Source organism: Oncorhynchus mykiss, unplaced genomic scaffold (assembly GCF_013265735.2).
Source record: "Oncorhynchus mykiss isolate Arlee unplaced genomic scaffold, USDA_OmykA_1.1 un_scaffold_553, whole genome shotgun sequence".
Taxonomy (NCBI): Eukaryota; Metazoa; Chordata; class Actinopteri; order Salmoniformes; family Salmonidae; genus Oncorhynchus; species Oncorhynchus mykiss.
In genome coordinates this window covers 35,735-55,340 of record NW_023494000.1, presented here as the reverse complement: position 1 = coordinate 55,340, position 19,606 = coordinate 35,735, and the positions used below count along the sequence as shown (strand labels likewise).

Sequence of the window (19,606 nt, the reverse complement as noted above, 5' to 3'; positions counted from 1 at the left end):
TCTTCCACTTTTGAGTGACACAAAGATGCTTATCTAAATGGTGGAAATGCAACAGCTGTTAATCAGGCTCACTTTGACTTTACATAGTGCACCAAGAGATAGTTTCTCGCTTACGGCCACACCGGCCTGAGTACGCCTGATCTCGTCCGATCTCGGAAGCTAAGCAGGGTCGGGCCTGGTTAGTACTTGGATGGGAGACCGCCTGGGAATACCAGGTGCTGTAAGCTTTTTGTCACTGCCTTGTGGAATTTCAACTCTTTGTCCGTTTTTTCCCACAAGGCTGAAATATGTGCCCTCGCTTTGAAATAAGTAAGCAAGGTTAGTTTGTATTTCATCCAACAATCTGTGCTACAAATTATGGCTACAGTATATGCAATTTCATCCACTTTTTGAGATTGCCTTTCGCTTACGGCCACACCGGCCTGAGTACGCCTGATCTCGTCCGATCTCGGAAGCTAAGCAGGGTCGGGCCTGGTTAGTACTTGGATGGGAGACCGCCTGGGAATACCAGGTGCTGTAAGCTTTTTGTCACTGCCTTGTGGAATTTCAACTCTTTGTCCGTTTTTTCCCACAAGGCTGAAATATGTGCCCTCGCTTTGAAATAAGTAAGCAAGGTTAGTTTGTATTTCATCCAACAATCTGTGCTACAAATTATGGCTACAGTATATGCAATTTCTTCCACTTTTGAGTGACACAAAGATGCTTATCTAAATGGTGGAAATGCAACAGCTGTTAATCAGGCTCACTTTGACTTTACATAGTGCACCAAGAGATAGTTTCTCGCTTACGGCCACACGGCCTGAGTACGCCTGATCTCGTCCGATCTCGGAAGCTAAGCAGGGTCGGGCCTGGTTAGTACTTGGATGGGAGACCGCCTGGGAATACCAGGTGCTGTAAGCTTTTTGTCACTGCCTTGTGGAATTTCAACTCTTTGTCCGTTTTTCCCACAAGGCTGAAATATGTGCCCTCGCTTTGAAATAAGTAAGCAAGGTTAGTTTGTATTTCATCCAACAATCTGTGCTACAAATTATGGCTACAGTATATGCAATTTCATCCACTTTTTGAGATTGCCTTTCGCTTACGGCCACACCGGCCTGAGTACGCCTGATCTCGTCCGATCTCGGAAGCTAAGCAGGGTCGGGCCTGGTTAGTACTTGGATGGGAGACCGCCTGGGAATACCAGGTGCTGTAAGCTTTTTGTCACTGCCTTGTGGAATTTCAACTCTTTGTCCGTTTTTTCCCACAAGGCTGAAATATGTGCCCTCGCTTTGAAATAAGTAAGCAAGGTTAGTTTGTATTTCATCCAACAATCTGTGCTACAAATTATGGCTACAGTATATGCAATTTCTTCCACTTTTTGAGTGACACAAAGATGCTTATCTAAATGGTGGAAATGCAACAGCTGTTAATCAGGCTCACTTTGACTTTACATAGTGCACCAAGAGATAGTTTCTCGCTTACGGCCACACCGGCCTGAGTACGCCTGATCTCGGAAGCTAAGCAGGGTCGGGCCTGGTTAGTACTTGGATGGGAGACCGCCTGGGAATACCAGGTGCTGTAAGCTTTTTGTCACTGCCTTGTGGAATTTCAACTCTTTGTCCGTTTTTTCCCACAAGGCTGAAATATGTGCCCTCGCTTTGAAATAAGTAAGCAAGGTTAGTTTGTATTTCATCCAACAATCTGTGCTACAAATTATGGCTACAGTATATGCAATTTCATCCACTTTTTGAGATTGCCTTTCGCTTACGGCCACACCGGCCTGAGTACGCCTGATCTCGTCCGATCTCGGAAGCTAAGCAGGGTCGGGCCTGGTTAGTACTTGGATGGGAGACCGCCTGGGAATACCAGGTGCTGTAAGCTTTTTGTCACTGCCTTGTGGAATTTCAACTCTTTGTCCGTTTTTTCCCACAAGGCTGAAATATGTGCCCTCGCTTTGAAATAAGTAAGCAAGGTTAGTTTGTATTTCATCCAACAATCTGTGCTACAAATTATGGCTACAGTATATGCAATTTCTTCCACTTTTGAGTGACACAAAGATGCTTATCTAAATGGTGGAAATGCAACAGCTGTTAATCAGGCTCACTTTGACTTTACATAGTGCACCAAGAGATAGTTTCTCGCTTACGGCCACACCGGCCTGAGTACGCCTGATCTCGTCCGATCTCGGAAGCTAAGCAGGGTCGGGCCTGGTTAGTACTTGGATGGGAGACCGCCTGGGAATACCAGGTGCTGTAAGCTTTTTGTCACTGCCTTGTGGAATTTCAACTCTTTGTCCGTTTTTTCCCACAAGGCTGAAATATGTGCCCTCGCTTTGAAATAAGTAAGCAAGGTTAGTTTGTATTTCATCCAACAATCTGTGCTACAAATTATGGCTACAGTATATGCAATTTCATCCACTTTTTGAGATTGCCTTTCGCTTACGGCCACACCGGCCTGAGTACGCCTGATCTCGTCCGATCTCGGAAGCTAAGCAGGGTCGGGCCTGGTTAGTACTTGGATGGGAGACCGCCTGGGAATACCAGGTGCTGTAAGCTTTTTGTCACTGCCTTGTGGAATTTCAACTCTTTGTCCGTTTTTTCCCACAAGGCTGAAATATGTGCCCTCGCTTTGAAATAAGTAAGCAAGGTTAGTTTGTATTTCATCCAACAATCTGTGCTACAAATTATGGCTACAGTATATGCAATTTCTTCCACTTTTTGAGTGACACAAAGATGCTTATCTAAATGGTGGAAATGCAACAGCTGTTAATCAGGCTCACTTTGACTTTACATAGTGCACCAAGAGATAGTTTCTCGTTTACGGCCACACCGGCCTGAGTACGCCTGATCTCGTCCGATCTCGGAAGCTAAGCAGGGTCGGGCCTGGTTAGTACTTGGATGGGAGACCGCCTGGGAATACCAGGTGCTGTAAGCTTTTTGTCACTGCCTTGTGGAATTTCAACTCTTTGTCCGTTTTTTCCCACAAGGCTGAAATATGTGCCCTCGCTTTGAAATAAGTAAGCAAGGTTAGTTTGTATTTCATCCAACAATCTGTGCTACAAATTATGGCTACAGTATATGCAATTTCATCCACTTTTTGAGATTGCCTTTCGCTTACGGCCACACCGGCCTGAGTACGCCTGATCTCGTCCGATCTCGGAAGCTAAGCAGGGTCGGGCCTGGTTAGTACTTGGATGGGAGACCGCCTGGGAATACCAGGTGCTGTAAGCTTTTTGTCACTGCCTTGTGGAATTTCAACTCTTTGTCCGTTTTTTCCCACAAGGCTGAAATATGTGCCCTCGCTTTGAAATAAGTAAGCAAGGTTAGTTTGTATTTCATCCAACAATCTGTGCTACAAATTATGGCTACAGTATATGCAATTTCTTCCACTTTTGAGTGACACAAAGATGCTTATCTAAATGGTGGAAATGCAACAGCTGTTAATCAGGCTCACTTTGACTTTACATAGTGCACCAAGAGATAGTTTCTCGCTTACGGCCACACCGGCCTGAGTACGCCTGATCTCGTCCGATCTCGGAAGCTAAGCAGGGTCGGGCCTGGTTAGTACTTGGATGGGAGACCGCCTGGGAATACCAGGTGCTGTAAGCTTTTTGTCACTGCCTTGTGGAATTTCAACTCTTTGTCCGTTTTTTCCCACAAGGCTGAAATATGTGCCCTCGCTTTGAAATAAGTAAGCAAGGTTAGTTTGTATTTCATCCAACAATCTGTGCTACAAATTATGGCTACAGTATATGCAATTTCATCCACTTTTTGAGATTGCCTTTCGCTTACGGCCACACCGGCCTGAGTACGCCTGATCTCGTCCGATCTCGGAAGCTAAGCAGGGTCGGGCCTGGTTAGTACTTGGATGGGAGACCGCCTGGGAATACCAGGTGCTGTAAGCTTTTTGTCACTGCCTTGTGGAATTTCAACTCTTTGTCCGTTTTTTCCCACAAGGCTGAAATATGTGCCCTCGCTTTGAAATAAGTAAGCAAGGTTAGTTTGTATTTCATCCAACAATCTGTGCTACAAATTATGGCTACAGTATATGCAATTTCATCCACTTTTTGAGATTGCCTTTCGCTTACGGCCACACCGGCCTGAGTACGCCTGATCTCGTCCGATCTCGGAAGCTAAGCAGGGTCGGGCCTGGTTAGTACTTGGATGGGAGACCGCCTGGGAATACCAGGTGCTGTAAGCTTTTTGTCACTGCCTTGTGGAATTTCAACTCTTTGTCCGTTTTTTCCCACAAGGCTGAAATATGTGCCCTCGCTTTGAAATAAGTAAGCAAGGTTAGTTTGTATTTCATCCAACAATCTGTGCTACAAATTATGGCTACAGTATATGCAATTTCTTCCACTTTTTGAGTGACACAAAGATGCTTATCTAAATGGTGGAAATGCAACAGCTGTTAATCAGGCTCACTTTGACTTTACATAGTGCACCAAGAGATAGTTTCTCGCTTACGGCCACACCGGCCTGAGTACGCCTGATCTCGTCCGATCTCGGAAGCTAAGCAGGGTCGGGCCTGGTTAGTACTTGGATGGGAGACCGCCTGGGAATACCAGGTGCTGTAAGCTTTTTGTCACTGCCTTGTGGAATTTCAACTCTTTGTCCGTTTTTTCCCACAAGGCTGAAATATGTGCCCTCGCTTTGAAATAAGTAAGCAAGGTTAGTTTGTATTTCATCCAACAATCTGTGCTACAAATTATGGCTACAGTATATGCAATTTCATCCACTTTTTGAGATTGCCTTTCGCTTACGGCCACACCGGCCTGAGTACGCCTGATCTCGTCCGATCTCGGAAGCTAAGCAGGGTCGGGCCTGGTTAGTACTTGGATGGGAGACCGCCTGGGAATACCAGGTGCTGTAAGCTTTTTGTCACTGCCTTGTGGAATTTCAACTCTTTGTCCGTTTTTTCCCACAAGGCTGAAATATGTGCCCTCGCTTTGAAATAAGTAAGCAAGGTTAGTTTGTATTTCATCCAACAATCTGTGCTACAAATTATGGCTACAGTATATGCAATTTCATCCACTTTTTGAGATTGCCTTTCGCTTACGGCCACACCGGCCTGAGTACGCCTGATCTCGTCCGATCTCGGAAGCTAAGCAGGGTCGGGCCTGGTTAGTACTTGGATGGGAGACCGCCTGGGAATACCAGGTGCTGTAAGCTTTTTGTCACTGCCTTGTGGAATTTCAACTCTTTGTCCGTTTTTTCCCACAAGGCTGAAATATGTGCCCTCGCTTTGAAATAAGTAAGCAAGGTTAGTTTGTATTTCATCCAACAATCTGTGCTACAAATTATGGCTACAGTATATGCAATTTCTTCCACTTTTTGAGTGACACAAAGATGCTTATCTAAATGGTGGAAATGCAACAGCTGTTAATCAGGCTCACTTTGACTTTACATAGTGCACCAAGAGATAGTTTCTCGCTTACGGCCACACCGGCCTGAGTACGCCTGATCTCGTCCGATCTCGGAAGCTAAGCAGGGTCGGGCCTGGTTAGTACTTGGATGGGAGACCGCCTGGGAATACCAGGTGCTGTAAGCTTTTTGTCACTGCCTTGTGGAATTTCAACTCTTTGTCCGTTTTTCCCACAAGGCTGAAATATGTGCCCTCGCTTTGAAATAAGTAAGCAAGGTTAGTTTGTATTTCATCCAACAATCTGTGCTACAAATTATGGCTACAGTATATGCAATTTCATCCACTTTTGAGATTGCCTTTCGCTTACGGCCACACCGGCCTGAGTACGCCTGATCTCGTCCGATCTCGGAAGCTAAGCAGGGTCGGGCCTGGTTAGTACTTGGATGGGAGACCGCCTGGGAATACCAGGTGCTGTAAGCTTTTTGTCACTGCCTTGTGGAATTTCAACTCTTTGTCCGTTTTTTCCCACAAGGCTGAAATATGTGCCCTCGCTTTGAAATAAGTAAGCAAGGTTAGTTTGTATTTCATCCAACAATCTGTGCTACAAATTATGGCTACAGTATATGCAATTTCTTCCACTTTTGAGTGACACAAAGATGCTTATCTAAATGGTGGAAATGCAACAGCTGTTAATCAGGCTCACTTTGACTTTACATAGTGCACCAAGAGATAGTTTCTCGCTTACGGCCACACCGGCCTGAGTACGCCTGATCTCGTCCGATCTCGGAAGCTAAGCAGGGTCGGGCCTGGTTAGTACTTGGATGGGAGACCGCCTGGGAATACCAGGTGCTGTAAGCTTTTTGTCACTGCCTTGTGGAATTTCAACTCTTTGTCCGTTTTTTCCCACAAGGCTGAAATATGTGCCCTCGCTTTGAAATAAGTAAGCAAGGTTAGTTTGTATTTCATCCAACAATCTGTGCTACAAATTATGGCTACAGTATATGCAATTTCATCCACTTTTTGAGATTGCCTTTCGCTTACGGCCACACCGGCCTGAGTACGCCTGATCTCGTCCGATCTCGGAAGCTAAGCAGGGTCGGGCCTGGTTAGTACTTGGATGGGAGACCGCCTGGGAATACCAGGTGCTGTAAGCTTTTTGTCACTGCCTTGTGGAATTTCAACTCTTTGTCCGTTTTTTCCCACAAGGCTGAAATATGTGCCCTCGCTTTGAAATAAGTAAGCAAGGTTAGTTTGTATTTCATCCAACAATCTGTGCTACAAATTATGGCTACAGTATATGCAATTTCATCCACTTTTTGAGATTGCCTTTCGCTTACGGCCACACCGGCCTGAGTACGCCTGATCTCGTCCGATCTCGGAAGCTAAGCAGGGTCGGGCCTGGTTAGTACTTGGATGGGAGACCGCCTGGGAATACCAGGTGCTGTAAGCTTTTTGTCACTGCCTTGTGGAATTTCAACTCTTTGTCCGTTTTTTCCCACAAGGCTGAAATATGTGCCCTCGCTTTGAAATAAGTAAGCAAGGTTAGTTTGTATTTCATCCAACAATCTGTGCTACAAATTATGGCTACAGTATATGCAATTTCTTCCACTTTTTGAGTGACACAAAGATGCTTATCTAAATGGTGGAAATGCAACAGCTGTTAATCAGGCTCACTTTGACTTTACATAGTGCACCAAGAGATAGTTTCTCGCTTACGGCCACACCGGCCTGAGTACGCCTGATCTCGTCCGATCTCGGAAGCTAAGCAGGGTCGGGCCTGGTTAGTACTTGGATGGGAGACCGCCTGGGAATACCAGGTGCTGTAAGCTTTTTGTCACTGCCTTGTGGAATTTCAACTCTTTGTCCGTTTTTTCCCACAAGGCTGAAATATGTGCCCTCGCTTTGAAATAAGTAAGCAAGGTTAGTTTGTATTTCATCCAACAATCTGTGCTACAAATTATGGCTACAGTATATGCAATTTCTTCCACTTTTTGAGTGACACAAAGATGCTTATCTAAATGGTGGAAATGCAACAGCTGTTAATCAGGCTCACTTTGACTTTACATAGTGCACCAAGAGATAGTTCTCGCTTACGGCCACACCGGCCTGAGTACGCCTGATCTCGTCCGATCTCGGAAGCTAAGCAGGGTCGGGCCTGGTTAGTACTTGGATGGGAGACCGCCTGGGAATACCAGGTGCTGTAAGCTTTTTGTCACTGCCTTGTGGAATTTCAACTCTTTGTCCGTTTTTTCCCACAAGGCTGAAATATGTGCCCTCGCTTTGAAATAAGTAAGCAAGGTTAGTTTGTATTTCATCCAACAATCTGTGCTACAAATTATGGCTACAGTATATGCAATTTCATCCACTTTTTGAGATTGCCTTTCGCTTACGGCCACACCGGCCTGAGTACGCCTGATCTCGTCCGATCTCGGAAGCTAAGCAGGGTCGGGCCTGGTTAGTACTTGGATGGGAGACCGCCTGGGAATACCAGGTGCTGTAAGCTTTTTGTCACTGCCTTGTGGAATTTCAACTCTTTGTCCGTTTTTTCCCACAAGGCTGAAATATGTGCCCTCGCTTTGAAATAAGTAAGCAAGGTTAGTTTGTATTTCATCCAACAATCTGTGCTACAAATTATGGCTACAGTATATGCAATTTCATCCACTTTTTGAGATTGCCTTTCGCTTACGGCCACACCGGCCTGAGTACGCCTGATCTCGTCCGATCTCGGAAGCTAAGCAGGGTCGGGCCTGGTTAGTACTTGGATGGGAGACCGCCTGGGAATACCAGGTGCTGTAAGCTTTTTGTCACTGCCTTGTGGAATTTCAACTCTTTGTCCGTTTTTTCCCACAAGGCTGAAATATGTGCCCTCGCTTTGAAATAAGTAAGCAAGGTTAGTTTGTATTTCATCCAACAATCTGTGCTACAAATTATGGCTACAGTATATGCAATTTCTTCCACTTTTTGAGTGACACAAAGATGCTTATCTAAATGGTGGAAATGCAACAGCTGTTAATCAGGCTCACTTTGACTTTACATAGTGCACCAAGAGATAGTTTCTCGCTTACGGCCACACCGGCCTGAGTACGCCTGATCTCGTCCGATCTCGGAAGCTAAGCAGGGTCGGGCCTGGTTAGTACTTGGATGGGAGACCGCCTGGGAATACCAGGTGCTGTAAGCTTTTTGTCACTGCCTTGTGGAATTTCAACTCTTTGTCCGTTTTTTCCCACAAGGCTGAAATATGTGCCCTCGCTTTGAAATAAGTAAGCAAGGTTAGTTTGTATTTCATCCAACAATCTGTGCTACAAATTATGGCTACAGTATATGCAATTTCTTCCACTTTTTGAGTGACACAAAGATGCTATCTAAATGGTGGAAATGCAACAGCTGTTAATCAGGCTCACTTTGACTTTACATAGTGCACCAAGAGATAGTTTCTCGCTTACGGCCACACGGCCTGAGTACGCCTGATCTCGTCCGATCTCGGAAGCTAAGCAGGGTCGGGCCTGGTTAGTACTTGGATGGGAGACCGCCTGGGAATACCAGGTGCTGTAAGCTTTTTGTCACTGCCTTGTGGAATTTCAACTCTTTGTCCGTTTTTTCCCACAAGGCTGAAATATGTGCCCTCGCTTTGAAATAAGTAAGCAAGGTTAGTTTGTATTTCATCCAACAATCTGTGCTACAAATTATGGCTACAGTATATGCAATTTCATCCACTTTTTGAGATTGCCTTTCGCTTACGGCCACACCGGCCTGAGTACGCCTGATCTCGTCCGATCTCGGAAGCTAAGCAGGGTCGGGCCTGGTTAGTACTTGGATGGGAGACCGCCTGGGAATACCAGGTGCTGTAAGCTTTTTGTCACTGCCTTGTGGAATTTCAACTCTTTGTCCGTTTTTTCCCACAAGGCTGAAATATGTGCCCTCGCTTTGAAATAAGTAAGCAAGGTTAGTTTGTATTTCATCCAACAATCTGTGCTACAAATTATGGCTACAGTATATGCAATTTCTTCCACTTTTTGAGTGACACAAAGATGCTTATCTAAATGGTGGAAATGCAACAGCTGTTAATCAGGCTCACTTTGACTTTACATAGTGCACCAAGAGATAGTTTCTCGCTTACGGCCACACCGGCCTGAGTACGCCTGATCTCGTCCGATCTCGGAAGCTAAGCAGGGTCGGGCCTGGTTAGTACTTGGATGGGAGACCGCCTGGGAATACCAGGTGCTGTAAGCTTTTTGTCACTGCCTTGTGGAATTTCAACTCTTTGTCCGTTTTTTCCCACAAGGCTGAAATATGTGCCCTCGCTTTGAAATAAGTAAGCAAGGTTAGTTTGTATTTCATCCAACAATCTGTGCTACAAATTATGGCTACAGTATATGCAATTTCATCCACTTTTTGAGATTGCCTTTCGCTTACGGCCACACCGGCCTGAGTACGCCTGATCTCGTCCGATCTCGGAAGCTAAGCAGGGTCGGGCCTGGTTAGTACTTGGATGGGAGACCGCCTGGGAATACCAGGTGCTGTAAGCTTTTTGTCACTGCCTTGTGGAATTTCAACTCTTTGTCCGTTTTTTCCCACAAGGCTGAAATATGTGCCCTCGCTTTGAAATAAGTAAGCAAGGTTAGTTTGTATTTCATCCAACAATCTGTGCTACAAATTATGGCTACAGTATATGCAATTTCTTCCACTTTTTGAGTGACACAAAGATGCTTATCTAAATGGTGGAAATGCAACAGCTGTTAATCAGGCTCACTTTGACTTTACATAGTGCACCAAGAGATAGTTTCTCGCTTACGGCCACACCGGCCTGAGTACGCCTGATCTCGTCCGATCTCGGAAGCTAAGCAGGGTCGGGCCTGGTTAGTACTTGGATGGGAGACCGCCTGGGAATACCAGGTGCTGTAAGCTTTTTGTCACTGCCTTGTGGAATTTCAACTCTTTGTCCGTTTTTTCCCACAAGGCTGAAATATGTGCCCTCGCTTTGAAATAAGTAAGCAAGGTTAGTTTGTATTTCATCCAACAATCTGTGCTACAAATTATGGCTACAGTATATGCAATTTCATCCACTTTTTGAGATTGCCTTTCGCTTACGGCCACACCGGCCTGAGTACGCCTGATCTCGTCCGATCTCGGAAGCTAAGCAGGGTCGGGCCTGGTTAGTACTTGGATGGGAGACCGCCTGGGAATACCAGGTGCTGTAAGCTTTTTGTCACTGCCTTGTGGAATTTCAACTCTTTGTCCGTTTTTTCCCACAAGGCTGAAATATGTGCCCTCGCTTTGAAATAAGTAAGCAAGGTTAGTTTGTATTTCATCCAACAATCTGTGCTACAAATTATGGCTACAGTATATGCAATTTCTTCCACTTTTTGAGTGACACAAAGATGCTTATCTAAATGGTGGAAATGCAACAGCTGTTAATCAGGCTCACTTTGACTTTACATAGTGCACCAAGAGATAGTTTCTCGCTTACGGCCACACCGGCCTGAGTACGCCTGATCTCGTCCGATCTCGGAAGCTAAGCAGGGTCGGGCCTGGTTAGTACTTGGATGGGAGACCGCCTGGGAATACCAGGTGCTGTAAGCTTTTTGTCACTGCCTTGTGGAATTTCAACTCTTTGTCCGTTTTTTCCACAAGGCTGAAATATGTGCCCTCGCTTTGAAATAAGTAAGCAAGGTTAGTTTGTATTTCATCCAACAATCTGTGCTACAAATTATGGCTACAGTATATGCAATTTCATCCACTTTTTGAGATTGCCTTTCGCTTACGGCCACACCGGCCTGAGTACGCCTGATCTCGTCCGATCTCGGAAGCTAAGCAGGGTCGGGCCTGGTTAGTACTTGGATGGGAGACCGCCTGGGAATACCAGGTGCTGTAAGCTTTTTGTCACTGCCTTGTGGAATTTCAACTCTTTGTCCGTTTTTTCCCACAAGGCTGAAATATGTGCCCTCGCTTTGAAATAAGTAAGCAAGGTTAGTTTGTATTTCATCCAACAATCTGTGCTACAAATTATGGCTACAGTATATGCAATTTCTTCCACTTTTTGAGTGACACAAAGATGCTTATCTAAATGGTGGAAATGCAACAGCTGTTAATCAGGCTCACTTTGACTTTACATAGTGCACCAAGAGATAGTTTCTCGCTTACGGCCACACCGGCCTGAGTACGCCTGATCTCGTCCGATCTCGGAAGCTAAGCAGGGTCGGGCCTGGTTAGTACTTGGATGGGAGACCGCCTGGGAATACCAGGTGCTGTAAGCTTTTTGTCACTGCCTTGTGGAATTTCAACTCTTTGTCCGTTTTTTCCCACAAGGCTGAAATATGTGCCCTCGCTTTGAAATAAGTAAGCAAGGTTAGTTTGTATTTCATCCAACAATCTGTGCTACAAATTATGGCTACAGTATATGCAATTTCATCCACTTTTTGAGATTGCCTTTCGCTTACGGCCACACCGGCCTGAGTACGCCTGATCTCGTCCGATCTCGGAAGCTAAGCAGGGTCGGGCCTGGTTAGTACTTGGATGGGAGACCGCCTGGGAATACCAGGTGCTGTAAGCTTTTTGTCACTGCCTTGTGGAATTTCAACTCTTTGTCCGTTTTTTCCCACAAGGCTGAAATATGTGCCCTCGCTTTGAAATAAGTAAGCAAGGTTAGTTTGTATTTCATCCAACAATCTGTGCTACAAATTATGGCTACAGTATATGCAATTTCTTCCACTTTTTGAGTGACACAAAGATGCTTATCTAAATGGTGGAAATGCAACAGCTGTTAATCAGGCTCACTTTGACTTTACATAGTGCACCAAGAGATAGTTTCTCGCTTACGGCCACACCGGCCTGAGTACGCCTGATCTCGTCCGATCTCGGAAGCTAAGCAGGGTCGGGCCTGGTTAGTACTTGGATGGGAGACCGCCTGGGAATACCAGGTGCTGTAAGCTTTTTGTCACTGCCTTGTGGAATTTCAACTCTTTGTCCGTTTTTTCCCACAAGGCTGAAATATGTGCCCTCGCTTTGAAATAAGTAAGCAAGGTTAGTTTGTATTTCATCCAACAATCTGTGCTACAAATTATGGCTACAGTATATGCAATTTCATCCACTTTTTGAGATTGCCTTTCGCTTACGGCCACACCGGCCTGAGTACGCCTGATCTCGTCCGATCTCGGAAGCTAAGCAGGGTCGGGCCTGGTTAGTACTTGGATGGGAGACCGCCTGGGAATACCAGGTGCTGTAAGCTTTTTGTCACTGCCTTGTGGAATTTCAACTCTTTGTCCGTTTTTTCCCACAAGGCTGAAATATGTGCCCTCGCTTTGAAATAAGTAAGCAAGGTTAGTTTGTATTTCATCCAACAATCTGTGCTACAAATTATGGCTACAGTATATGCAATTTCATCCACTTTTTGAGATTGCCTTTCGCTTACGGCCACACCGGCCTGAGTACGCCTGATCTCGTCCGATCTCGGAAGCTAAGCAGGGTCGGGCCTGGTTAGTACTTGGATGGGAGACCGCCTGGGAATACCAGGTGCTGTAAGCTTTTTGTCACTGCCTTGTGGAATTTCAACTCTTTGTCCGTTTTTTCCCACAAGGCTGAAATATGTGCCCTCGCTTTGAAATAAGTAAGCAAGGTTAGTTTGTATTTCATCCAACAATCTGTGCTACAAATTATGGCTACAGTATATGCAATTTCTTCCACTTTTTGAGTGACACAAAGATGCTTATCTAAATGGTGGAAATGCAACAGCTGTTAATCAGGCTCACTTTGACTTTACATAGTGCACCAAGAGATAGTTTCTCGCTTACGGCCACACCGGCCTGAGTACGCCTGATCTCGTCCGATCTCGGAAGCTAAGCAGGGTCGGGCCTGGTTAGTACTTGGATGGGAGACCGCCTGGGAATACCAGGTGCTGTAAGCTTTTTGTCACTGCCTTGTGGAATTTCAACTCTTTGTCCGTTTTTTCCCACAAGGCTGAAATATGTGCCCTCGCTTTGAAATAAGTAAGCAAGGTTAGTTTGTATTTCATCCAACAATCTGTGCTACAAATTATGGCTACAGTATATGCAATTTCATCCACTTTTTGAGATTGCCTTTCGCTTACGGCCACACCGGCCTGAGTACGCCTGATCTCGTCCGATCTCGGAAGCTAAGCAGGGTCGGGCCTGGTTAGTACTTGGATGGGAGACCGCCTGGGAATACCAGGTGCTGTAAGCTTTTTGTCACTGCCTTGTGGAATTTCAACTCTTTGTCCGTTTTTTCCCACAAGGCTGAAATATGTGCCCTCGCTTTGAAATAAGTAAGCAAGGTTAGTTTGTATTTCATCCAACAATCTGTGCTACAAATTATGGCTACAGTATATGCAATTTCTTCCACTTTTTGAGTGACACAAAGATGCTTATCTAAATGGTGGAAATGCAACAGCTGTTAATCAGGCTCACTTTGACTTTACATAGTGCACCAAGAGATAGTTTCTCGCTTACGGCCACACCGGCCTGAGTACGCCTGATCTCGTCCGATCTCGGAAGCTAAGCAGGGTCGGGCCTGGTTAGTACTTGGATGGGAGACCGCCTGGGAATACCAGGTGCTGTAAGCTTTTTGTCACTGCCTTGTGGAATTTCAACTCTTTGTCCGTTTTTTCCCACAAGGCTGAAATATGTGCCCTCGCTTTGAAATAAGTAAGCAAGGTTAGTTTGTATTTCATCCAACAATCTGTGCTACAAATTATGGCTACAGTATATGCAATTTCATCCACTTTTGAGATTGCCTTTCGCTTACGGCCACACCGGCCTGAGTACGCCTGATCTCGTCCGATCTCGGAAGCTAAGCAGGGTCGGGCCTGGTTAGTACTTGGATGGGAGACCGCCTGGGAATACCAGGTGCTGTAAGCTTTTTGTCACTGCCTTGTGGAATTTCAACTCTTTGTCCGTTTTTTCCCACAAGGCTGAAATATGTGCCCTCGCTTTGAAATAAGTAAGCAAGGTTAGTTTGTATTTCATCCAACAATCTGTGCTACAAATTATGGCTACAGTATATGCAATTTCATCCACTTTTTGAGATTGCCTTTCGCTTACGGCCACACCGGCCTGAGTACGCCTGATCTCGTCCGATCTCGGAAGCTAAGCAGGGTCGGGCCTGGTTAGTACTTGGATGGGAGACCGCCTGGGAATACCAGGTGCTGTAAGCTTTTTGTCACTGCCTTGTGGAATTTCAACTCTTTGTCCGTTTTTTCCCACAAGGCTGAAATATGTGCCCTCGCTTTGAAATAAGTAAGCAAGGTTAGTTTGTATTTCATCCAACAATCTGTGCTACAAATTATGGCTACAGTATATGCAATTTCTTCCACTTTTTGAGTGACACAAAGATGCTTATCTAAATGGTGGAAATGCAACAGCTGTTAATCAGGCTCACTTTGACTTTACATAGTGCACCAAGAGATAGTTTCTCGCTTACGGCCACACCGGCCTGAGTACGCCTGATCTCGTCCGATCTCGGAAGCTAAGCAGGGTCGGGCCTGGTTAGTACTTGGATGGGAGACCGCCTGGGAATACCAGGTGCTGTAAGCTTTTTGTCACTGCCTTGTGGAATTTCAACTCTTTGTCCGTTTTTTCCCACAAGGCTGAAATATGTGCCCTCGCTTTGAAATAAGTAAGCAAGGTTAGTTTGTATTTCATCCAACAATCTGTGCTACAAATTATGGCTACAGTATATGCAATTTCATCCACTTTTTGAGATTGCCTTTCGCTTACGGCCACACCGGCCTGAGTACGCCTGATCTCGTCCGATCTCGGAAGCTAAGCAGGGTCGGGCCTGGTTAGTACTTGGATGGGAGACCGCCTGGGAATACCAGGTGCTGTAAGCTTTTTGTCACTGCCTTGTGGAATTTCAACTCTTTGTCCGTTTTTTCCCACAAGGCTGAAATATGTGCCCTCGCTTTGAAATAAGTAAGCAAGGTTAGTTTGTATTTCATCCAACAATCTGTGCTACAAATTATGGCTACAGTATATGCAATTTCTTCCACTTTTTGAGTGACACAAAGATGCTTATCTAAATGGTGGAAATGCAACAGCTGTTAATCAGGCTCACTTTGACTTTACATAGTGCACCAAGAGATAGTTTCTCGCTTACGGCCACACCGGCCTGAGTACGCCTGATCTCGTCCGATCTCGGAAGCTAAGCAGGGTCGGGCCTGGTTAGTACTTGGATGGGAGACCGCCTGGGAATACCAGGTGCTGTAAGCTTTTTGTCACTGCCTTGTGGAATTTCAACTCTTTGTCCGTTTTTTCCCACAAGGCTGAAATATGTGCCCTCGCTTTGAAATAAGTAAGCAAGGTTAGTTTGTATTTCATCCAACAATCTGTGCTACAAATTATGGCTACAGTATATGCAATTTCATCCACTTTTTGAGATTGCCTTTCGCTTACGGCCACACCGGCCTGAGTACGCCTGATCTCGTCCGATCTCGGAAGCTAAGCAGGGTCGGGCCTGGTTAGTACTTGGATGGGAGACCGCCTGGGAATACCAGGTGCTGTAAGCTTTTTGTCACTGCCTTGTGGAATTTCAACTCTTTGTCCGTTTTTTCCCACAAGGCTGAAATATGTGCCCTCGCTTTGAAATAAGTAAGCAAGGTTAGTTTGTATTTCATCCAACAATCTGTGCTACAAATTATGGCTACAGTATATGCAATTTCTTCCACTTTTTGAGTGACACAAAGATGCTTATCTAAATGGTGGAAATGCAACAGCTGTTAATCAGGCTCACTTTGACTTTACATAGTGCACCAAGAGATAGTTTCTCGCTTACGGCCACACCGGCCTGAGTACGCCTGATCTCGTCCGATCTCGGAAGCTAAGCAGGGTCGGGCCTGGTTAGTACTTGGATGGGAGACCGCCTGGGAATACCAGGTGCTGTAAGCTTTTTGTCACTGCCTTGTGGAATTTCAACTCTTTGTCCGTTTTTTCCCACAAGGCTGAAATATGTGCCCTCGCTTTGAAATAAGTAAGCAAGGTTAGTTTGTATTTCATCCAACAATCTGTGCTACAAATTATGGCTACAGTATATGCAATTTCATCCACTTTTTGAGATTGCCTTTCGCTTACGGCCACACCGGCCTGAGTACGCCTGATCTCGTCCGATCTCGGAAGCTAAGCAGGGTCGGGCCTGGTTAGTACTTGGATGGGAGACCGCCTGGGAATACCAGGTGCTGTAAGCTTTTTGTCACTGCCTTGTGGAATTTCAACTCTTTGTCCGTTTTTTCCCACAAGGCTGAAATATGTGCCCTCGCTTTGAAATAAGTAAGCAAGGTTAGTTTGTATTTCATCCAACAATCTGTGCTACAAATTATGGCTACAGTATATGCAATTTCATCCACTTTTTGAGATTGCCTTTCGCTTACGGCCACACCGGCCTGAGTACGCCTGATCTCGTCCGATCTCGGAAGCTAAGCAGGGTCGGGCCTGGTTAGTACTTGGATGGGAGACCGCCTGGGAATACCAGGTGCTGTAAGCTTTTGTCACTGCCTTGTGGAATTTCAACTCTTTGTCCGTTTTTTCCCACAAGGCTGAAATATGTGCCCTCGCTTTGAAATAAGTAAGCAAGGTTAGTTTGTATTTCATCCAACAATCTGTGCTACAAATTATGGCTACAGTATATGCAATTTCTTCCACTTTTTGAGTGACACAAAGATGCTTATCTAAATGGTGGAAATGCAACAGCTGTTAATCAGGCTCACTTTGACTTTACATAGTGCACCAAGAGATAGTTTCTCGCTTACGGCCACACCGGCCTGAGTACGCCTGATCTCGTCCGATCTCGGAAGCTAAGCAGGGTCGGGCCTGGTTAGTACTTGGATGGGAGACCGCCTGGGAATACCAGGTGCTGTAAGCTTTTTGTCACTGCCTTGTGGAATTTCAACTCTTTGTCCGTTTTTTCCCACAAGGCTGAAATATGTGCCCTCGCTTTGAAATAAGTAAGCAAGGTTAGTTTGTATTTCATCCAACAATCTGTGCTACAAATTATGGCTACAGTATATGCAATTTCATCCACTTTTTGAGATTGCCTTTCGCTTACGGCCACACCGGCCTGAGTACGCCTGATCTCGTCCGATCTCGGAAGCTAAGCAGGGTCGGGCCTGGTTAGTACTTGGATGGGAGACCGCCTGGGAATACCAGGTGCTGTAAGCTTTTTGTCACTGCCTTGTGGAATTTCAACTCTTTGTCCGTTTTTTCCCACAAGGCTGAAATATGTGCCCTCGCTTTGAAATAAGTAAGCAAGGTTAGTTTGTATTTCATCCAACAATCTGTGCTACAAATTATGGCTACAGTATATGCAATTTCTTCCACTTTTTGAGTGACACAAAGATGCTTATCTAAATGGTGGAAATGCAACAGCTGTTAATCAGGCTCACTTTGACTTTACATAGTGCACCAAGAGATAGTTTCTCGCTTACGGCCACACCGGCCTGAGTACGCCTGATCTCGTCCGATCTCGGAAGCTAAGCAGGGTCGGGCCTGGTTAGTACTTGGATGGGAGACCGCCTGGGAATACCAGGTGCTGTAAGCTTTTTGTCACTGCCTTGTGGAATTTCAACTCTTTGTCCGTTTTTTCCCACAAGGCTGAAATATGTGCCCTCGCTTTGAAATAAGTAAGCAAGGTTAGTTTGTATTTCATCCAACAATCTGTGCTACAAATTATGGCTACAGTATATGCAATTTCATCCACTTTTTGAGATTGCCTTTCGCTTACGGCCACACCGGCCTGAGTACGCCTGATCTCGTCCGATCTCGGAAGCTAAGCAGGGTCGGGCCTGGTTAGTACTTGGATGGGAGACCGCCTGGGAATACCAGGTGCTGTAAGCTTTTTGTCACTGCCTTGTGGAATTTCAACTCTTTGTCCGTTTTTTCCCACAAGGCTGAAATATGTGCCCTCGCTTTGAAATAAGTAAGCAAGGTTAGTTTGTATTTCATCCAACAATCTGTGCTACAAATTATGGCTACAGTATATGCAATTTCTTCCACTTTTTGAGTGACACAAAGATGCTTATCTAAATGGTGGAAATGCAACAGCTGTTAATCAGGCTCACTTTGACTTTACATAGTGCACCAAGAGATAGTTTCTCGCTTACGGCCACACCGCCTGAGTACGCCTGATCTCGTCCGATCTCGGAAGCTAAGCAGGGTCGGGCCTGGTTAGTACTTGGATGGGAGACCGCCTGGGAATACCAGGTGCTGTAAGCTTTTTGTCACTGCCTTGTGGAATTTCAACTCTTTGTCCGTTTTTTCCCACAAGGCTGAAATATGTGCCCTCGCTTTGAAATAAGTAAGCAAGGTTAGTTTGTATTTCATCCAACAATCTGTGCTACAAATTATGGCTACAGTATATGCAATTTCATCCACTTTTTGAGATTGCCTTTCGCTTACGGCCACACCGGCCTGAGTACGCCTGATCTCGTCCGATCTCGGAAGCTAAGCAGGGTCGGGCCTGGTTAGTACTTGGATGGGAGACCGCCTGGGAATACCAGGTGCTGTAAGCTTTTTGTCACTGCCTTGTGGAATTTCAACTCTTTGTCCGTTTTTTCCCACAAGGCTGAAATATGTGCCCTCGCTTTGAAATAAGTAAGCAAGGTTAGTTTGTATTTCATCCAACAATCTGTGCTACAAATTATGGCTACAGTATATGCAATTTCTTCCACTTTTTGAGTGACACAAAGATGCTTATCTAAATGGTGGAAATGCAACAGCTGTTAATCAGGCTCACTTTGACTTTACATAGTGCACCAAGAGATAGTTTCTCGCTTACGGCCACACCGGCCTGAGTACGCCTGATCTCGTCCGATCTCGGAAGCTAAGCAGGGTCGGGCCTGGTTAGTACTTGGATGGGAGACCGCCTGGGAATACCAGGTGCTGTAAGCTTTTTGTCACTGCCTTGTGGAATTTCAACTCTTTGTCCGTTTTTTCCCACAAGGCTGAAATATGTGCCCTCGCTTTGAAATAAGTAAGCAAGGTTAGTTTGTATTTCATCCAACAATCTGTGCTACAAATTATGGCTACAGTATATGCAATTTCATCCACTTTTTGAGATTGCCTTTCGCTTACGGCCACACCGGCCTGAGTACGCCTGATCTCGTCCGATCTCGGAAGCTAAGCAGGGTCGGGCCTGGTTAGTACTTGGATGGGAGACCGCCTGGGAATACCAGGTGCTGTAAGCTTTTTGTCACTGCCTTGTGGAATTTCAACTCTTTGTCCGTTTTTTCCCACAAGGCTGAAATATGTGCCCTCGCTTTGAA

General features: G+C 45.5%; 56 non-coding genes and 3 pseudogenes across 56 annotated transcripts; all 59 read left to right on the top strand.

The window, feature by feature from the left end:
- Positions 1-108: 108 nt before the first annotated feature.
- On the top strand, positions 109-227 carry LOC118959389. The gene has a single exon (XR_005047899.1). It is a non-coding gene; the product is annotated as a 5S ribosomal RNA (ribosomal RNA).
- Positions 228-404: 177 nt separating this feature from the next.
- LOC118959388 lies at positions 405-523 on the top strand. Its single transcript, XR_005047898.1, has one exon. It is a non-coding gene; the product is annotated as a 5S ribosomal RNA (ribosomal RNA).
- A 259-nt stretch (positions 524-782) lies between these two features.
- LOC118959477 lies at positions 783-900 on the top strand (annotated as a pseudogene).
- A 176-nt stretch (positions 901-1,076) lies between these two features.
- Positions 1,077-1,195, top strand: LOC118959387. Its single transcript, XR_005047897.1, has one exon. It is a non-coding gene; the product is annotated as a 5S ribosomal RNA (ribosomal RNA).
- A 260-nt stretch (positions 1,196-1,455) lies between these two features.
- Positions 1,456-1,564, top strand: LOC118959492 (annotated as a pseudogene).
- Positions 1,565-1,741: 177 nt separating this feature from the next.
- LOC118959386 lies at positions 1,742-1,860 on the top strand. The gene has a single exon (XR_005047896.1). It is a non-coding gene; the product is annotated as a 5S ribosomal RNA (ribosomal RNA).
- A 259-nt stretch (positions 1,861-2,119) lies between these two features.
- On the top strand, positions 2,120-2,238 carry LOC118959385. Its single transcript, XR_005047895.1, has one exon. It is a non-coding gene; the product is annotated as a 5S ribosomal RNA (ribosomal RNA).
- A 177-nt stretch (positions 2,239-2,415) lies between these two features.
- On the top strand, positions 2,416-2,534 carry LOC118959384. Its single transcript, XR_005047894.1, has one exon. It is a non-coding gene; the product is annotated as a 5S ribosomal RNA (ribosomal RNA).
- Positions 2,535-2,794: 260 nt separating this feature from the next.
- Positions 2,795-2,913, top strand: LOC118959431. The gene has a single exon (XR_005047941.1). It is a non-coding gene; the product is annotated as a 5S ribosomal RNA (ribosomal RNA).
- Positions 2,914-3,090: 177 nt separating this feature from the next.
- On the top strand, positions 3,091-3,209 carry LOC118959382. Its single transcript, XR_005047892.1, has one exon. It is a non-coding gene; the product is annotated as a 5S ribosomal RNA (ribosomal RNA).
- Positions 3,210-3,468: 259 nt separating this feature from the next.
- LOC118959381 lies at positions 3,469-3,587 on the top strand. The gene has a single exon (XR_005047891.1). It is a non-coding gene; the product is annotated as a 5S ribosomal RNA (ribosomal RNA).
- A 177-nt stretch (positions 3,588-3,764) lies between these two features.
- LOC118959380 lies at positions 3,765-3,883 on the top strand. Its single transcript, XR_005047890.1, has one exon. It is a non-coding gene; the product is annotated as a 5S ribosomal RNA (ribosomal RNA).
- Positions 3,884-4,060: 177 nt separating this feature from the next.
- LOC118959379 lies at positions 4,061-4,179 on the top strand. The gene has a single exon (XR_005047889.1). It is a non-coding gene; the product is annotated as a 5S ribosomal RNA (ribosomal RNA).
- Positions 4,180-4,439: 260 nt separating this feature from the next.
- Positions 4,440-4,558, top strand: LOC118959378. The gene has a single exon (XR_005047888.1). It is a non-coding gene; the product is annotated as a 5S ribosomal RNA (ribosomal RNA).
- Positions 4,559-4,735: 177 nt separating this feature from the next.
- Positions 4,736-4,854, top strand: LOC118959377. Its single transcript, XR_005047887.1, has one exon. It is a non-coding gene; the product is annotated as a 5S ribosomal RNA (ribosomal RNA).
- A 177-nt stretch (positions 4,855-5,031) lies between these two features.
- LOC118959376 lies at positions 5,032-5,150 on the top strand. The gene has a single exon (XR_005047886.1). It is a non-coding gene; the product is annotated as a 5S ribosomal RNA (ribosomal RNA).
- Positions 5,151-5,410: 260 nt separating this feature from the next.
- On the top strand, positions 5,411-5,529 carry LOC118959375. The gene has a single exon (XR_005047885.1). It is a non-coding gene; the product is annotated as a 5S ribosomal RNA (ribosomal RNA).
- Positions 5,530-5,704: 175 nt separating this feature from the next.
- Positions 5,705-5,823, top strand: LOC118959374. The gene has a single exon (XR_005047884.1). It is a non-coding gene; the product is annotated as a 5S ribosomal RNA (ribosomal RNA).
- A 259-nt stretch (positions 5,824-6,082) lies between these two features.
- On the top strand, positions 6,083-6,201 carry LOC118959373. The gene has a single exon (XR_005047883.1). It is a non-coding gene; the product is annotated as a 5S ribosomal RNA (ribosomal RNA).
- A 177-nt stretch (positions 6,202-6,378) lies between these two features.
- Positions 6,379-6,497, top strand: LOC118959371. The gene has a single exon (XR_005047881.1). It is a non-coding gene; the product is annotated as a 5S ribosomal RNA (ribosomal RNA).
- Positions 6,498-6,674: 177 nt separating this feature from the next.
- LOC118959370 lies at positions 6,675-6,793 on the top strand. The gene has a single exon (XR_005047880.1). It is a non-coding gene; the product is annotated as a 5S ribosomal RNA (ribosomal RNA).
- Positions 6,794-7,053: 260 nt separating this feature from the next.
- Positions 7,054-7,172, top strand: LOC118959369. The gene has a single exon (XR_005047879.1). It is a non-coding gene; the product is annotated as a 5S ribosomal RNA (ribosomal RNA).
- Positions 7,173-7,431: 259 nt separating this feature from the next.
- LOC118959368 lies at positions 7,432-7,550 on the top strand. Its single transcript, XR_005047878.1, has one exon. It is a non-coding gene; the product is annotated as a 5S ribosomal RNA (ribosomal RNA).
- Positions 7,551-7,727: 177 nt separating this feature from the next.
- Positions 7,728-7,846, top strand: LOC118959367. Its single transcript, XR_005047877.1, has one exon. It is a non-coding gene; the product is annotated as a 5S ribosomal RNA (ribosomal RNA).
- Positions 7,847-8,023: 177 nt separating this feature from the next.
- On the top strand, positions 8,024-8,142 carry LOC118959366. The gene has a single exon (XR_005047876.1). It is a non-coding gene; the product is annotated as a 5S ribosomal RNA (ribosomal RNA).
- Positions 8,143-8,402: 260 nt separating this feature from the next.
- LOC118959365 lies at positions 8,403-8,521 on the top strand. The gene has a single exon (XR_005047875.1). It is a non-coding gene; the product is annotated as a 5S ribosomal RNA (ribosomal RNA).
- Positions 8,522-8,780: 259 nt separating this feature from the next.
- On the top strand, positions 8,781-8,898 carry LOC118959476 (annotated as a pseudogene).
- A 177-nt stretch (positions 8,899-9,075) lies between these two features.
- Positions 9,076-9,194, top strand: LOC118959364. Its single transcript, XR_005047874.1, has one exon. It is a non-coding gene; the product is annotated as a 5S ribosomal RNA (ribosomal RNA).
- A 260-nt stretch (positions 9,195-9,454) lies between these two features.
- LOC118959363 lies at positions 9,455-9,573 on the top strand. Its single transcript, XR_005047873.1, has one exon. It is a non-coding gene; the product is annotated as a 5S ribosomal RNA (ribosomal RNA).
- A 177-nt stretch (positions 9,574-9,750) lies between these two features.
- Positions 9,751-9,869, top strand: LOC118959362. Its single transcript, XR_005047872.1, has one exon. It is a non-coding gene; the product is annotated as a 5S ribosomal RNA (ribosomal RNA).
- A 260-nt stretch (positions 9,870-10,129) lies between these two features.
- On the top strand, positions 10,130-10,248 carry LOC118959360. The gene has a single exon (XR_005047870.1). It is a non-coding gene; the product is annotated as a 5S ribosomal RNA (ribosomal RNA).
- A 177-nt stretch (positions 10,249-10,425) lies between these two features.
- LOC118959359 lies at positions 10,426-10,544 on the top strand. Its single transcript, XR_005047869.1, has one exon. It is a non-coding gene; the product is annotated as a 5S ribosomal RNA (ribosomal RNA).
- Positions 10,545-10,804: 260 nt separating this feature from the next.
- On the top strand, positions 10,805-10,923 carry LOC118959358. Its single transcript, XR_005047868.1, has one exon. It is a non-coding gene; the product is annotated as a 5S ribosomal RNA (ribosomal RNA).
- A 176-nt stretch (positions 10,924-11,099) lies between these two features.
- LOC118959357 lies at positions 11,100-11,218 on the top strand. Its single transcript, XR_005047867.1, has one exon. It is a non-coding gene; the product is annotated as a 5S ribosomal RNA (ribosomal RNA).
- Positions 11,219-11,478: 260 nt separating this feature from the next.
- Positions 11,479-11,597, top strand: LOC118959356. Its single transcript, XR_005047866.1, has one exon. It is a non-coding gene; the product is annotated as a 5S ribosomal RNA (ribosomal RNA).
- Positions 11,598-11,774: 177 nt separating this feature from the next.
- LOC118959355 lies at positions 11,775-11,893 on the top strand. Its single transcript, XR_005047865.1, has one exon. It is a non-coding gene; the product is annotated as a 5S ribosomal RNA (ribosomal RNA).
- Positions 11,894-12,153: 260 nt separating this feature from the next.
- LOC118959354 lies at positions 12,154-12,272 on the top strand. Its single transcript, XR_005047864.1, has one exon. It is a non-coding gene; the product is annotated as a 5S ribosomal RNA (ribosomal RNA).
- A 177-nt stretch (positions 12,273-12,449) lies between these two features.
- Positions 12,450-12,568, top strand: LOC118959353. The gene has a single exon (XR_005047863.1). It is a non-coding gene; the product is annotated as a 5S ribosomal RNA (ribosomal RNA).
- A 177-nt stretch (positions 12,569-12,745) lies between these two features.
- Positions 12,746-12,864, top strand: LOC118959352. Its single transcript, XR_005047862.1, has one exon. It is a non-coding gene; the product is annotated as a 5S ribosomal RNA (ribosomal RNA).
- A 260-nt stretch (positions 12,865-13,124) lies between these two features.
- On the top strand, positions 13,125-13,243 carry LOC118959351. The gene has a single exon (XR_005047861.1). It is a non-coding gene; the product is annotated as a 5S ribosomal RNA (ribosomal RNA).
- A 177-nt stretch (positions 13,244-13,420) lies between these two features.
- LOC118959349 lies at positions 13,421-13,539 on the top strand. The gene has a single exon (XR_005047859.1). It is a non-coding gene; the product is annotated as a 5S ribosomal RNA (ribosomal RNA).
- Positions 13,540-13,799: 260 nt separating this feature from the next.
- LOC118959348 lies at positions 13,800-13,918 on the top strand. The gene has a single exon (XR_005047858.1). It is a non-coding gene; the product is annotated as a 5S ribosomal RNA (ribosomal RNA).
- Positions 13,919-14,094: 176 nt separating this feature from the next.
- LOC118959347 lies at positions 14,095-14,213 on the top strand. The gene has a single exon (XR_005047857.1). It is a non-coding gene; the product is annotated as a 5S ribosomal RNA (ribosomal RNA).
- Positions 14,214-14,390: 177 nt separating this feature from the next.
- Positions 14,391-14,509, top strand: LOC118959346. Its single transcript, XR_005047856.1, has one exon. It is a non-coding gene; the product is annotated as a 5S ribosomal RNA (ribosomal RNA).
- Positions 14,510-14,769: 260 nt separating this feature from the next.
- LOC118959345 lies at positions 14,770-14,888 on the top strand. The gene has a single exon (XR_005047855.1). It is a non-coding gene; the product is annotated as a 5S ribosomal RNA (ribosomal RNA).
- Positions 14,889-15,065: 177 nt separating this feature from the next.
- On the top strand, positions 15,066-15,184 carry LOC118959344. Its single transcript, XR_005047854.1, has one exon. It is a non-coding gene; the product is annotated as a 5S ribosomal RNA (ribosomal RNA).
- Positions 15,185-15,444: 260 nt separating this feature from the next.
- Positions 15,445-15,563, top strand: LOC118959343. Its single transcript, XR_005047853.1, has one exon. It is a non-coding gene; the product is annotated as a 5S ribosomal RNA (ribosomal RNA).
- A 177-nt stretch (positions 15,564-15,740) lies between these two features.
- LOC118959342 lies at positions 15,741-15,859 on the top strand. Its single transcript, XR_005047852.1, has one exon. It is a non-coding gene; the product is annotated as a 5S ribosomal RNA (ribosomal RNA).
- Positions 15,860-16,119: 260 nt separating this feature from the next.
- Positions 16,120-16,238, top strand: LOC118959341. Its single transcript, XR_005047851.1, has one exon. It is a non-coding gene; the product is annotated as a 5S ribosomal RNA (ribosomal RNA).
- A 177-nt stretch (positions 16,239-16,415) lies between these two features.
- Positions 16,416-16,534, top strand: LOC118959340. Its single transcript, XR_005047850.1, has one exon. It is a non-coding gene; the product is annotated as a 5S ribosomal RNA (ribosomal RNA).
- A 177-nt stretch (positions 16,535-16,711) lies between these two features.
- LOC118959338 lies at positions 16,712-16,830 on the top strand. Its single transcript, XR_005047848.1, has one exon. It is a non-coding gene; the product is annotated as a 5S ribosomal RNA (ribosomal RNA).
- Positions 16,831-17,089: 259 nt separating this feature from the next.
- On the top strand, positions 17,090-17,208 carry LOC118959337. Its single transcript, XR_005047847.1, has one exon. It is a non-coding gene; the product is annotated as a 5S ribosomal RNA (ribosomal RNA).
- Positions 17,209-17,385: 177 nt separating this feature from the next.
- LOC118959336 lies at positions 17,386-17,504 on the top strand. Its single transcript, XR_005047846.1, has one exon. It is a non-coding gene; the product is annotated as a 5S ribosomal RNA (ribosomal RNA).
- A 260-nt stretch (positions 17,505-17,764) lies between these two features.
- On the top strand, positions 17,765-17,883 carry LOC118959335. Its single transcript, XR_005047845.1, has one exon. It is a non-coding gene; the product is annotated as a 5S ribosomal RNA (ribosomal RNA).
- A 177-nt stretch (positions 17,884-18,060) lies between these two features.
- LOC118959334 lies at positions 18,061-18,179 on the top strand. Its single transcript, XR_005047844.1, has one exon. It is a non-coding gene; the product is annotated as a 5S ribosomal RNA (ribosomal RNA).
- Positions 18,180-18,439: 260 nt separating this feature from the next.
- LOC118959451 lies at positions 18,440-18,557 on the top strand. The gene has a single exon (XR_005047961.1). It is a non-coding gene; the product is annotated as a 5S ribosomal RNA (ribosomal RNA).
- Positions 18,558-18,734: 177 nt separating this feature from the next.
- Positions 18,735-18,853, top strand: LOC118959333. The gene has a single exon (XR_005047843.1). It is a non-coding gene; the product is annotated as a 5S ribosomal RNA (ribosomal RNA).
- A 260-nt stretch (positions 18,854-19,113) lies between these two features.
- LOC118959332 lies at positions 19,114-19,232 on the top strand. The gene has a single exon (XR_005047842.1). It is a non-coding gene; the product is annotated as a 5S ribosomal RNA (ribosomal RNA).
- Positions 19,233-19,409: 177 nt separating this feature from the next.
- On the top strand, positions 19,410-19,528 carry LOC118959331. Its single transcript, XR_005047841.1, has one exon. It is a non-coding gene; the product is annotated as a 5S ribosomal RNA (ribosomal RNA).
- The last annotated feature ends 78 nt before the right edge of the window (positions 19,529-19,606 follow it).